Source organism: Thermobia domestica, chromosome 7 (genome assembly GCF_964235325.1).
Source record: "Thermobia domestica chromosome 7, izTheDome1.hap1.1, whole genome shotgun sequence".
In the NCBI taxonomy this organism is placed as follows: Eukaryota; Metazoa; Arthropoda; class Insecta; order Zygentoma; family Lepismatidae; genus Thermobia; species Thermobia domestica.
In genome coordinates, this window is record NC_137460.1 from 119,683,557 (window position 1) to 119,695,849 (window position 12,293).

General features: G+C 32.9%; 1 non-coding gene across 1 annotated transcript; it reads left to right on the plus strand.

The window, feature by feature from the left end:
- The first annotated feature begins 11,571 nt into the window (after nt 1-11,571).
- Nucleotides 11,572-11,643, plus strand: TRNAR-CCG (transfer RNA arginine (anticodon CCG)). Its single transcript has one exon. It is a non-coding gene; the product is annotated as a tRNA-Arg (tRNA).
- The last annotated feature ends 650 nt before the right edge of the window (nt 11,644-12,293 follow it).

A 12,293-nucleotide genomic window follows, 5' to 3' on the forward strand; every position in this document is an offset into this window, starting at 1 on the left:
TCTGTGTCATAATTCAAGGTCTACGTCGTATAAGTAACACCGTTTTGGTGTTAAATCAACACTCTCAGTGTTAAAATTCAAGGTCAGTCACCAGATTAACACCGTATTTGGTGTTAGTTCGACTCCAGTTCTGTGTTATTACGACCGGTGTTGAAATAACTGTGTGTGTGGTGTTGATGGAACTCTAATTCTGTGTTGGAAAAACTTGTGGTGCTTACGATACTTACGATTAAGAAAGATTCTACTTTTAAAATAAGAATAGCAAACTACAGAACATTTCATTTAGAAAATCTTCATTAACTTTTTTTGTCATCCTCCCCAACACTTGTTGTGAAGTATTTTTTGATGGTTTGATACACAACCTACACTAACAACTTGTTCAAGAATGATACGAAACTCTTATCTATATTCTTATAATACGTATGTTTGCCTCTTAATCGTGTTTCTACTTGTTTTCCGCCATTTGTGAAACAATCCCCGTGTTGACTGGTGAGCTCTAGTGCAGTGTAGAAGCGACACAGTAATACGATGTTGTTTCTCGCTGTTCACATATTCTTCAGAAATATTATGTAAGACAATCATTGAGAACACATCGTGCAGTGGAAATTTTGCGGTTATCTGGATTTTTTTAACTATTGCTTTGTACTGTGTTTGACTGTAGCTTCAGACATAATCATTTATAATTAGATGTCCAGCATATTTGGCAATCACGCAGAAAACAACCGAAGATTCTATACTTGTGTTAATTTAATACGGAAGTTGTGTGTCAGTTTATATACCGGCATTTGACACACAACTCCAAATGGAGAGTGAGTTGTTCTAACTATCTGGTGGTGTTAAATTTTAACACAATTGTGTTAACACACAGGCATGACGTTGAAATAACACAACGATTTTTTACAGTGTAAATTCTTCCAGTTGTGATTCAATCATATCGGTTTCATTACATTGCGTATCCAAAAGGAAAAGAAGCAGGAATTTTCAACATACATGTTAAAAAGTAAATATCTAGAGACTCACCAAGTAAGGAAAATGAAAGACTGATTTCCTTATTTTTAAAAAGACACATGTCCCTGTTTTATGAAAGTTCTTGTTTTTAAGGGGAACAGTTTCTATAAATTTTTCTCCATATTCATTTCGAGATTGCTTTATCATAACGGGAACGGGGCTGAATTGTTTCGAAGGAATTTCTGAACACTGCCTTCATTTCCTGGTATCATTGAATTGTATATCCTACAGAGGAGAAAGAGGATGTAAAGTTTCAGAAGCTGACTGTTTTATGAGCCCTTAATGTTAGGTTGTTGTTGTTAAGTTTAGGGGCCCGTCCAGCAGCAAGGCTATATGAGACATGGACCTATTGATTAACGTGGAATCCGAACCATATGAGCTCCTGCCGGGAATCGGACTCGGATCTCCCACGCCAAAGGCGTGCATACTAAGCAGTTAATCACGAATGAGCTCCCATAATGTTAAAAAGAAGAAACTTGATATAAGAAACAGTTATTAAAACAAAGGTGACAATTCTTGAAAATCTGTTTCTAAAAGGGAAATGATTAACTTGTTTTCAATATATAAGAATGAGATCAGCGTTGCCTATTTCATACTAACGAGAATACGACTAATTCTCTTAAAATGAATTTTTGGACGTTAGTACTTCGCATGAGTTTTTTTATCAAGGCAGTTTTATTAAAATGCGTATATACTGGGAAGGGAGAATTTAAAATGTACAGTAAAAATTAATAATAAGTAAGTAATAAATATTTCACAATGTTCTTGTCTTAGCAGGCACGTAGCCAGGATTTCGTAGTAAGGGACGGGGTGTCCATGACGAAATACTTTGGTTATCACACCACGGGCTCGATCATACTAAACAATTTTACTGGCAACATATGTTAGTCTGTTTAGTCAGTATTTGGTAATAAGGGTGGGGCGTGACATGAAATACTGTATTTACATACCAGGGGCTCGATCCATCTAAACTATTTTATTGGCAACATACTCATATTGGTTTGTTAGGACACTAAAATGAAGATATGTCAGTAAGTATTTTAATAACAAACTATAACGAAATCTCGAGTAAAAGAATACGTAAAACGTATTGAAAAAGATATCACCTTCCAAGGTCATTCGAACTCAGTTCTTGTCTTCTTTCGTTTTCTTTTCCTAATCTTCATTTAATGCCATCAAGGATGGCAACGAGATTTCTTTCGACAGTAAACACATCCCATAAAATAGATTGTGTTGCCGCAAAATTGAAAATTTCTTCAACAAGTGTAACAGGAATCTATGTTGCCATACTCATATTATTGGTGATTGGGAGCATGAGAGTCTGTCTCTTCGAACCATTTTATCGATCGTCATTTATAGTCCATAGGATTAGCATGGAATTCGGTATGCTCCATTACAATAATATACATTTTTAACTTGTATCCTGCCGTTTCCTCCACTCATAGCTCCTCATAAGAAATAGTTAAAAAAAACTTGCTGTGGCTATTTATTTTTAATGCCGGTTCTTCTTTTTCTTTTCTCTTTTTGTTTCATCCTTCCTTAATATTTTTTCATTTCTGGTCTCGGGGGGGGGGGTTCAGACTCCCCGGACCCACCCCTTGGCTACGTGCGTGACCTTAGGGAGATAAAATTTGATTTACAAACTTCTTATTAAAAATGAATAACCGCGCGTTCCACGTGATTATTCTAAGCGATATGGCATTTAAAATTTGTACCACAAAAATAGCAGGTCACAAGACAGTAAAGTTAAGCAAATATGACTAGATATATAAACTACTTGCTAAATATAAGTATCTGCTGCGTCATTTCTGATCTTGCAAGAGTAAGGCATGATGCTCCACTGATTTCAAGTTTTTTTTATTACTATATTAGTATATAATTGATTAAAAAGTATAGACTTCTCAAATTCAGCAGTTTCCTCCTACACTCCATGAACGACGCCCCTGGACTAAATCCACTCCGCCTTCAGCGATACAAGGAATCATTGTCATGTTAATTACGAAATAACTTTCATGATAAAAAAGCGAATATCAAAAAAGAACTAATAATAATAATAATAATTAAATGTTTATTAGGGACAAACAGCTACAGCCACAAAGTGCCCCCAAGAAATATTATACAAATATAGGGCGCTTACATTTAATCATAACATAAAAACGAAACATGCAAAAAAAAAAAAAAAAACATGCAGTGGGTATTACAGATAAACATACAATGAAAATCATAATGAAAATACAAATAAACATAATTATCATCCCAAGTACATCTCAAACAAAGTACACCCAGTCATGAGACTAAGATAATAACATATTGATATGATTATACAATAGGAAAAAGGTGTATAACATATTAAAAAGGAACATACATATAATTATAAAGTTACAAATGAAAATACATGAAAATCATAAAAGAATATAAGCATAATTTTCAAATCAATTAACACCTTAATTAAAATACACTCACACAAAAGACAAAGAACACAAAATAAGCATGTGGCATGTAAAACTCATAACCCCCAAAAAGAAAAAAAGAAGTGTAGTATCCAAAAAAGAAGCAAGGATAAAATAGAAAAAGATGATAGGAAAAGAGAAAGAAAGTTGAAAGAGAGAGCAAGAAAATCTACCTAAAAACCTACAAAAAAAAGTAAAAAATTCTCAAATAGCACTTTACAAGTTAAGGAGAAAAATGTATAATAATAATAATAATAATAATAATAATAATAATAATAATAATAATAATAATAATAATAATAATAATAATAATAATAATAATAATAATAATGCATGTTCACAAAGAGTAATTATGTAGGATTAATACTTTAAATATTTTAAAATTTAGAGTCTTTCTTTCTGTTTGTCTTTTTTTTTTTTTTTTTTTTTTTTTTTTTTTTAGAAAAAATGACCATTCATACATATACCATTAAAAGGCCTTAAAACCATTAAAAGGCAAATCGACAATGCCGAAAGCAAACAAAGTTAATAGCATAGAACTTGATCGAGTAACATGTATTATGATTTCTACATAAGCACTGGCAATAAGCCATTTAAAGAACTTCATATAAAACCATAAAAAGCAATTTAGGAAGTTATTGAAAGAGACCAGGATATAAGAAAAATAATGACTCACTAAATAAATAATGCTGGAAACAAAAGTAAGGCCATGTGGAATATTGTAACAAGGGAATGCAATTTAACTAGGAAAAATGAAAATGAACCTACTTCAATTACTGCTTCAGATTTAAATGATTTTTTTCATTAATAAAATAGTAAAGGAGATTAAGTCAAAAACTCCTAGTAGAAATTTTTATAATTATCTGAATTCTATCCCTCAACCATTTTGTGCTTTTAGCTTCAAGTTAGTAACTATTAAGAACGTTGAAGAAACAATTTTCAAGATGAAAAACAATAGTGCCTGTAATGTATATGGCCTTAATTCTATTATAATTAAAAGTGACATACATTTTATTGCTGAAACTTTAACACACATTGTCAACAGTTGCATATTAGAGTCGATATTTCCTGATATGTTAAAACATGTTAAAGTAATTCCAGTACACAAAAAGGGCAATAATTCAGAATGTGACAACTATAGATCTATATCTATAATCCCTGTAGTAGCCAAACTTGTTGAAATATTGCTCAATGATCAAATAGTTAAATATTTTGAGAGCAACGTATTGTTTAGTAGCTCCCAATTTGGATATAGAGAAGGATTAGGTACAAGTAAAGTAGCAACTTCTTTAGTTAGAGATCTCTTAGGCAGATTAGAAAGTAAATATTTTACTAAAGTTAGATTTTATGACTTGTCAAAAGCGTTCGATACGGTATCTCGTAAGATTATTTCATGTAAATTAAAATACTATGATTTTCAACATGATGCGTTAAACCTTATTAAATCATATTTATCAGACAGATATCAAAAAGTAGAATTCCATAATTCGAACTCCAAATACTTGCCTGTGGGTTCTGGTGTACCACAGGAATCTGTTCTGGGTCTCATTTTATTCCTGATTTATGTCAGTGACCTTCCCAAAGTAGCTACTAGTCCCGCTAAAAGCTATATTTTCTCTGATGACTTTAGAGTCTGTTCTAAATCAGTTGTCGAAAGAGAACAATTAACCCAAGATATAACAACTGTAGTTGAGGATTGGTGTACTGCAAACCTTTTGTGTTTAAACCTGAGTAAAATACAAGATCTTAATGTTACATATAACAATCTAGATTACACAGAAAAAGATTCTAAAGTTAAATTTTTGGGATTTAAACTTGATTCAAAATTAAACTGCTATAATCACATTGAAATCACGGCAGCTACTGTAACAAAGGGTATATACATGTTGAGAAAATTAAAAAGTTGCGTTAGTTTGAAAATCTTAAGAATTGTTTACTTTGCCCAAATCCTCAGCTTCCTATCATATTGTACTGTCCTTTGGGATGGATCTAGTAACACTTACGGTATAAGCTTTTAAAGCTGCAAAGGAAAGCTGTCAGATTGTTATGTAGTCTTCCTTCTCGCAGTCACTGCAAACATAGCTTTAAGCTACTCAAAATAATGACTCTTCCTGCTATTTTTGTTTTTCAATGTTTATGTATGTAAAAGGGAATAGAGACAACTTCTCTGAACATTCGAGTATAATTCATATAACACAAGATACAAAAATAATATAATGACAATGTATTACAATTATACCAAAACACAAAAGAGTTTTATTGACACGTCCGCAAAATTATTCAACTCTCCCCCGAAAGCACTGAGAGATGCCCAAGTGGGTACTTTTAAAAGTAAACTCAAATCACTCTTATTAGATAATACAATATATGATAAGGCAGTGTTTTATGAAATTACAAAGCAGTTAAAGTGAAAAAATAACATAGCATTGAAGAACTATGAGAGAAATGAATAGACATGTATAGTGCGGGTAGTTATCTATTGTATTGTGTTGTAATCGTTATTCTTTGTATTGTATTGGAATTGCAATCGATATATATACTCTTTCTTTCTTTTCAATATCCATCCGTATCTGTAAATATTCTGTATGCATTTCAATCTGTAAGTTTAAGATTTGACGATTGTAATGCTTTGGATGTCCTCTGAAGTTTCTGCAAAAAAGACGATATGAATATGAATATATATAAACATGATATATAAATATACCAGGATATATATAAACAAGACATTTCAGTAATCTTCAGTTATATTATTCTCAAATGCTTTAGAGATCTAAAAATCTGATAAAATTAAATCCTTTAGTTTAACGTCTTGCGGTTATGTTCTTTAGGCTAAGGGAGACGGATGATTAAGATAAGTGAATGATGATGGAAAGATTGGTGGAATGAGAATGTAGGAGGAAACGGGAGTATCCAAAGAGACCCCAAGGACACGATGTAGTCCACCACAAATTACTTGGCTGGGGATCGAAGCAGGGAACCCAGTCACCAGAGGGAAGCTCTCAACCACTGAGCCATCGTGGTCCCACTTTAGATGTTTAATTGTAATCGATACATTATTATTTTTACACCACTTTTCTTCGACCAAAAGTGGTGAACACATTTCAAAGGAAAAGATAATGTTTAATTTGAGTTCTGGTCAATTAATAAAGTTTACCTTCTTGTAATAGGACATGTTTGCAATTTTGAAGTAATTTCAAAGTTTATTTCGCTTCAAAACCCTTCCTTCCTTGAAAATCTTCCGCCTCTCAGGATATGTAAGGAACTAATGCCCCATTGGATCTACATAAAACTTAAAATACGAGACTTTGTGCTTATTTTGTACGTAACAAGGAGTGAGTATTAAAATAATAAATAAGTAAATAAAAATAAAAATAAAATTAAAAATAATAAAAATAAAAATAAAATAAAAATAAAAATAAAAATAAAAAATAAAAATAAAAATAAAAATAAAAATAAAAATAAAAATAAAAATAAAAATAAAAATTAAAATAAAAATAAAAATTGGCGCCTATGTCATGTGTTGGGTAATATACTCCAAACAATTGTCATCTTACCTAAATGACGATCATTTTTAAGACCAATTCTGTTTATGTTTTTGTCGAGCATATTACTTATCCTGGTGAGACTGTTCTCCATTGTGATACTAAAACATCAGTAAGTTAACTTTGCTTTCAAATAAAGTAGAGCAGAACAAGAGATTTTAATACCACCTGTTTCCAGTTGGTTCTCTAGAGGGAATCATAATTCCTCATTTGATCTCCTTTATGCGGGCAAGAAATATGAGTACAATGTTTACAGCCACAAACATAGAACCCATTAGCCCACCCATTCTATACAACAAAATGCAGGAAGATACGTATGACACATATACCATACATATGCATTTCAAAACTAAAAACAAAAACTGCAAATGTCCAGACGGTGGTTTTATGGATGGTTTGGCGTTTTGAAACGCTGCTTTTGTTCCGTGCACACAAAATAGCTCACGCATCATAATTTTCCTCCCAGAATGGCAGAACAAAATATAAGTACGCTTATGAAGAACTGCTTAACTCAAGTGCTCTTCATCTTCTTTGATCATGGAAACGGTGTGCTTTGTACAACTAGAAACTAGTGTTGCTTTCAATACTTTCAACAACTCGTTTCAGTGTATTCCTAGCAGAAGAGCTTACATTAAATGCATTATGGAAATAAGTAATTAAACTTACCACTAACTATTAATATAATTCTCTGTAGTTCTCAATTTATCACTGCTCATATAATCACGGACATATGAGTCAAGGAGAAAATGGAATGAAAGATAATGTCTAGTCCTACGACCAATGTTTATGAACTGTAGGCTAAGACGGATGATTAATAGGATTACGTTAAGGAACTAGATTTCCGAAATTTCAGTATCTATGGCCATGTTATCCATCCCATATGATGGATGGCATCCTTCGGCGATCACACTATCCGAGGAAAAAGAAAGAACGAAGCGGCCTGGGACCTGAATGTTAAATACCATCCCGACAAATGCTTGGTGCAAATGACAGAAATCTCACTCCAGATGGTCGGCCTGAAACAGTGAGTGGCTACTAAAAACGAATTGCTGTACTTGGGAAATAGACTTCATATAATGATAATAATAATAATAATAATAATAATAATAATAATAATAATAATAATAATAATAATAATAATAATAATAATAATAATAATAATAATAATACAACTACAATCCATACTCATCTCGCGAACCGCTTCGATAGTATCTATATTTCAATATGCTTTATCATTATTCTGATGCAGTGGTTCTCAACCGGTTTGTCGCGACATGCTGCTGAGTAGGTTTTATAAGGTATAGAGAGATGATAGAATTTAAAAATCATAAACCATTTAATAATTAGTAATTATCAAATTTAAGACAGATTCTACTAGTGAACGCCTCCAAGAGCACTAACAATGCTTAGTAGTATATAGGGTTAATAATTTATTAGGATCATGCAGCAAGACTTACAATATTGTATTGTTAGTCTGATAGTCCGTCCGTCCATCCTTTCTTTACTCCGCACGACAACCCCTGAACAGACGCGACTTTTTAAAATTGCTTTTTTCTTGCAATAGATAGCTAGACCAATTATTTCGGCGAAATTCATTAATGGAGCCAGTATGTTAACACAGTGGCTCTCAACCCAATTCCTATCACGACTCCCCATTTTATCACATCCTCTTGCCAGCGACCCCATCATGATTTCTGGTTTGTAATAAGCTTTTGTGGGATTTTTAATATAGACTACTAATAACGGAGAGCTCATGATATTAATTTATTTCTAAAACAGTCGAATCCATTCCTTGCATATAGTGAATATAATGACTTCCCTAAAAGCGAATGGATTAAAACTAAATTTGGTCATCTCATTCATTCTTCAAATTTCGAATCCTATCCATCATACTGTTACAAAAGGAAGGTAGTTTCGAAATGTTAAAACTCCCTTAAGTTTAGGTAATAAGGTAAAAAATAAAATCATTTCTAATTTTGGTTTTAAAAACTTGGGCAGTTAAATGAGTTATTGAATATTTTAAATTACTTGATAGTGTGAGTCACAAAGATTGAACCGGACATTGCCGTACTAGGGAAATCACACCATGCTCAGATATCTCATTAGCTTTCAATTTTAATTGTATTTCAAGCATTTGTATTTTTCTGGTATTGCAATATGTAGTTCTCATTAGTTTCATTTCCTACCTCTTTCATTTGAATTGAGTTTTGAACAATTCTGCACCTATTAAAAATGTTTAGTAGGCATATTTTTTTGTTATTCCTAAGTGCGTATAAAAATAAAAGTATACATGTCAGAACAAAATTTAAAATAAGATTTAAAAATATTTTCCGATATTAGATACTAATTATATTTATCTCTTGAGCTTATCTTCGCGACTCCCTTGAAACACTCTTGCGACCCCCAAGTTGAGAAAGTCTGTGTTAACATGTTAATAGATAACCGCGACTTTAACTATGGTTACCTGCATCCCATACAACTAAGCGATCTTTTATTTATTTTGCAACACATAGCTAGAGAAATTATCTGTACCAAGTTTGTTCATGTAATCAATCTGTTAATATATTAACGGAAAGCGAAGATTTTAACGTGGATATATATAGCTTATATCCCACACATACAAACGTATTATGATTTTTTTTGTTTTTGTTTTTGTTTTGCAATAGATAGAGCGATTATATCGGGTGAGTTGCTAACAGAGTCAATCCATTGATATATTAGCGTATAATTTCGACTTTAACCAACACCCTCTTATAAGAGGGTGTTGCTTTAACGGTAACTCATATCCCATTTATGTAAGCGAATATTTGAATCGTATTTTCCGCAACAGATAGCTGGAATAATTATCTCAACCACCTTGGAAGAGATATCTTCACAACATTCTCTGAAGATATCTCTTCCAATTAACGTCTAATAAAGATATCGTAAAGTTATTGAAACTGTTACGTCTTATTTTAATTTCAATAAATAAATATATAATCTGGTCATAAAATTATTAATTATTTGGTATTGTATCGATTGTGTCAATAATTTTAAGCTAAACACGCAACCGGGATGTTGTAGTAGTGAATATTTTCAAGAAATAGTTACCTATGTGAAATATAAACTTAGGATATTCAGGAAAGCCAGGTAGTTCATTCGCAGGTAGAAGAGATTTTGAAAACAAATTTACTCACTTACAATCTTGAACAACTCAATTAATACTTTGAAATCTATATAAGAGAGATAGCTAATGACATAGAACTTCCATTCAAGCTTTGAAATAAAATATGGAGTAGTTGATATGCAGGTTAAATGATTATAGAAACATCACTACGTATTTTCCATTATTATGGGCTTTAGTGACATTGATAAATACAAAATATAAATAGAAGCAGTAAAGCATCTATTCCGGTGCAATTTCTTGACTTTATTAGGATCTGAAACACTGGAGCTGAATAATTTATGTTTACCAACGAAAAGAAATACTTTTTTAAAAAATCTATATTCAGTGAATGCATGTGGAGAACATTTTATATTTACATTTACATCTCAATAATAGTAATATATTCAAATATACAGCAATGTTAGTTAGAAAAACAACTCGTCGCACACTAAACATAGATTTAACAAATTCAGAAGGTAGGTTTGGCTATTATCAAATAGTCATAAGCGTACGGCTAACAAAATTTACCTTTTGTCAAACTGAACAAAATATATGCATTCAAATGCGTGAGCTTAATATTTGTGTGCTTCATAACCAACATTTCTACACTTATATCAGCTACAAAATTGTGAAATGAGTATATTTATGCATTCAGCTAGCAAAATACAAGTAAACAATTCATTTCATGTTCATACATTGTCTTATTCGAAGAAGAACTACCATAGATTTGAGGCGCACGAATACTTTATCTCAAGTAGAGCTATTTGGTTTGATTGCCGTTGCACTTGTAGGCACGCAATACATAAATAAGCGAGGCAGAGGAAAATATTTCCTGATATAAATCCTCATTACTAGTGCCTGGATTTCTATATAATTACAAATTTTCCCTTTATATGTATATGCGTGAAATGTAACAAACGTTGAAAAATTACGTCAGTAGGATGTAATAGTCAAGTTTTATTGTATATTACATATTTTTACATACTTTACTCACCGTTACATATTCTTAAGGCAGGACGCAAAATTTCGAAGTCAGACGCATTCGCCAATTCAAACCTGATGGTAGCCAGTATCTCTTACGTACAAATTACGAGAGCCCCCCTCCCTCCCTGGCATTTGGTTTGACAAAGTAAAAGATTACAACATAGCATAAAATTTCAAAACCAGACAATTAGATTCAGAATAATCAATTTTGAATTGAACAATTGATATCAATGTCAATAATTTTCTCACTCAGTCACAATTATTTTCGTGCGAAACAGAAACTACGAAACCTTCTGAATTTACACAGAAACCATTTCTACTGAATACTGGTCGCAAGCTACAAATTTCTAGTCCCAATGGCGACCGGAAATTTTGCGCCCTGCTTAAGGTTCTGAAATATGCTTTACATTAATTAATCGTTAAGAGAAAAATCCACCGATGAGGCGCGGTGGCTCAGTGGTAGAGCGTTCACCTCCGGTGCTTGGGGTCCCTGGTTCGATCCCAGGTCGCGCCGTGTGGACTTTGTGGTGGACAAACACCCTGCTCGTGGGTTTTCTCGGGGTTCTCCCGTTTCCTCGCACTGTCATCATTCCACCATTTCATTCATTTCTCATCATCACCATCTCCTTTAGCTTAACCGGCATAAGGTGGGACGTAAAACTTTAAAAGGAAAATCCACCTGAATTTTAACTTACTTGTTAGTGTGAGAGATAAAAAGAAAATTTAAAAATTCTCTTCTATTTCCCTCTTCTATTTTTCAATTCCCTCCAATGTGTTTAAAAGAGAGATTTGCCTTCACTATACGTACACAGCAGTTCTTTGAGTCGCCACATCGTAACAACTAGATCAGAAGTCAAAGGTATTATAGTTCCCAACTCGCAATAGTCGCAACAGGAGGACAATCAACGTATAGCGAGCGAAAAGAACCGACCATGGAAGGTGATACATACAAAGCTAAACACAGTACCCACCTCTCAATCGGGGCCGCGGTGGCTCAGTGGTAGAGCGTTCACTTCTGGTGCTAGGGGTCTCGGGTTCAAACCCTGCTCCCTCCAAGTGAACTTTGTGGTGGACAAACACCGTGTGCGTGGGTTTTCTCGGGGTTCTCCTGTTTCCTCCCACTTTCTTCATTCCACCATTTCATTCATTACTCATTATCACCGT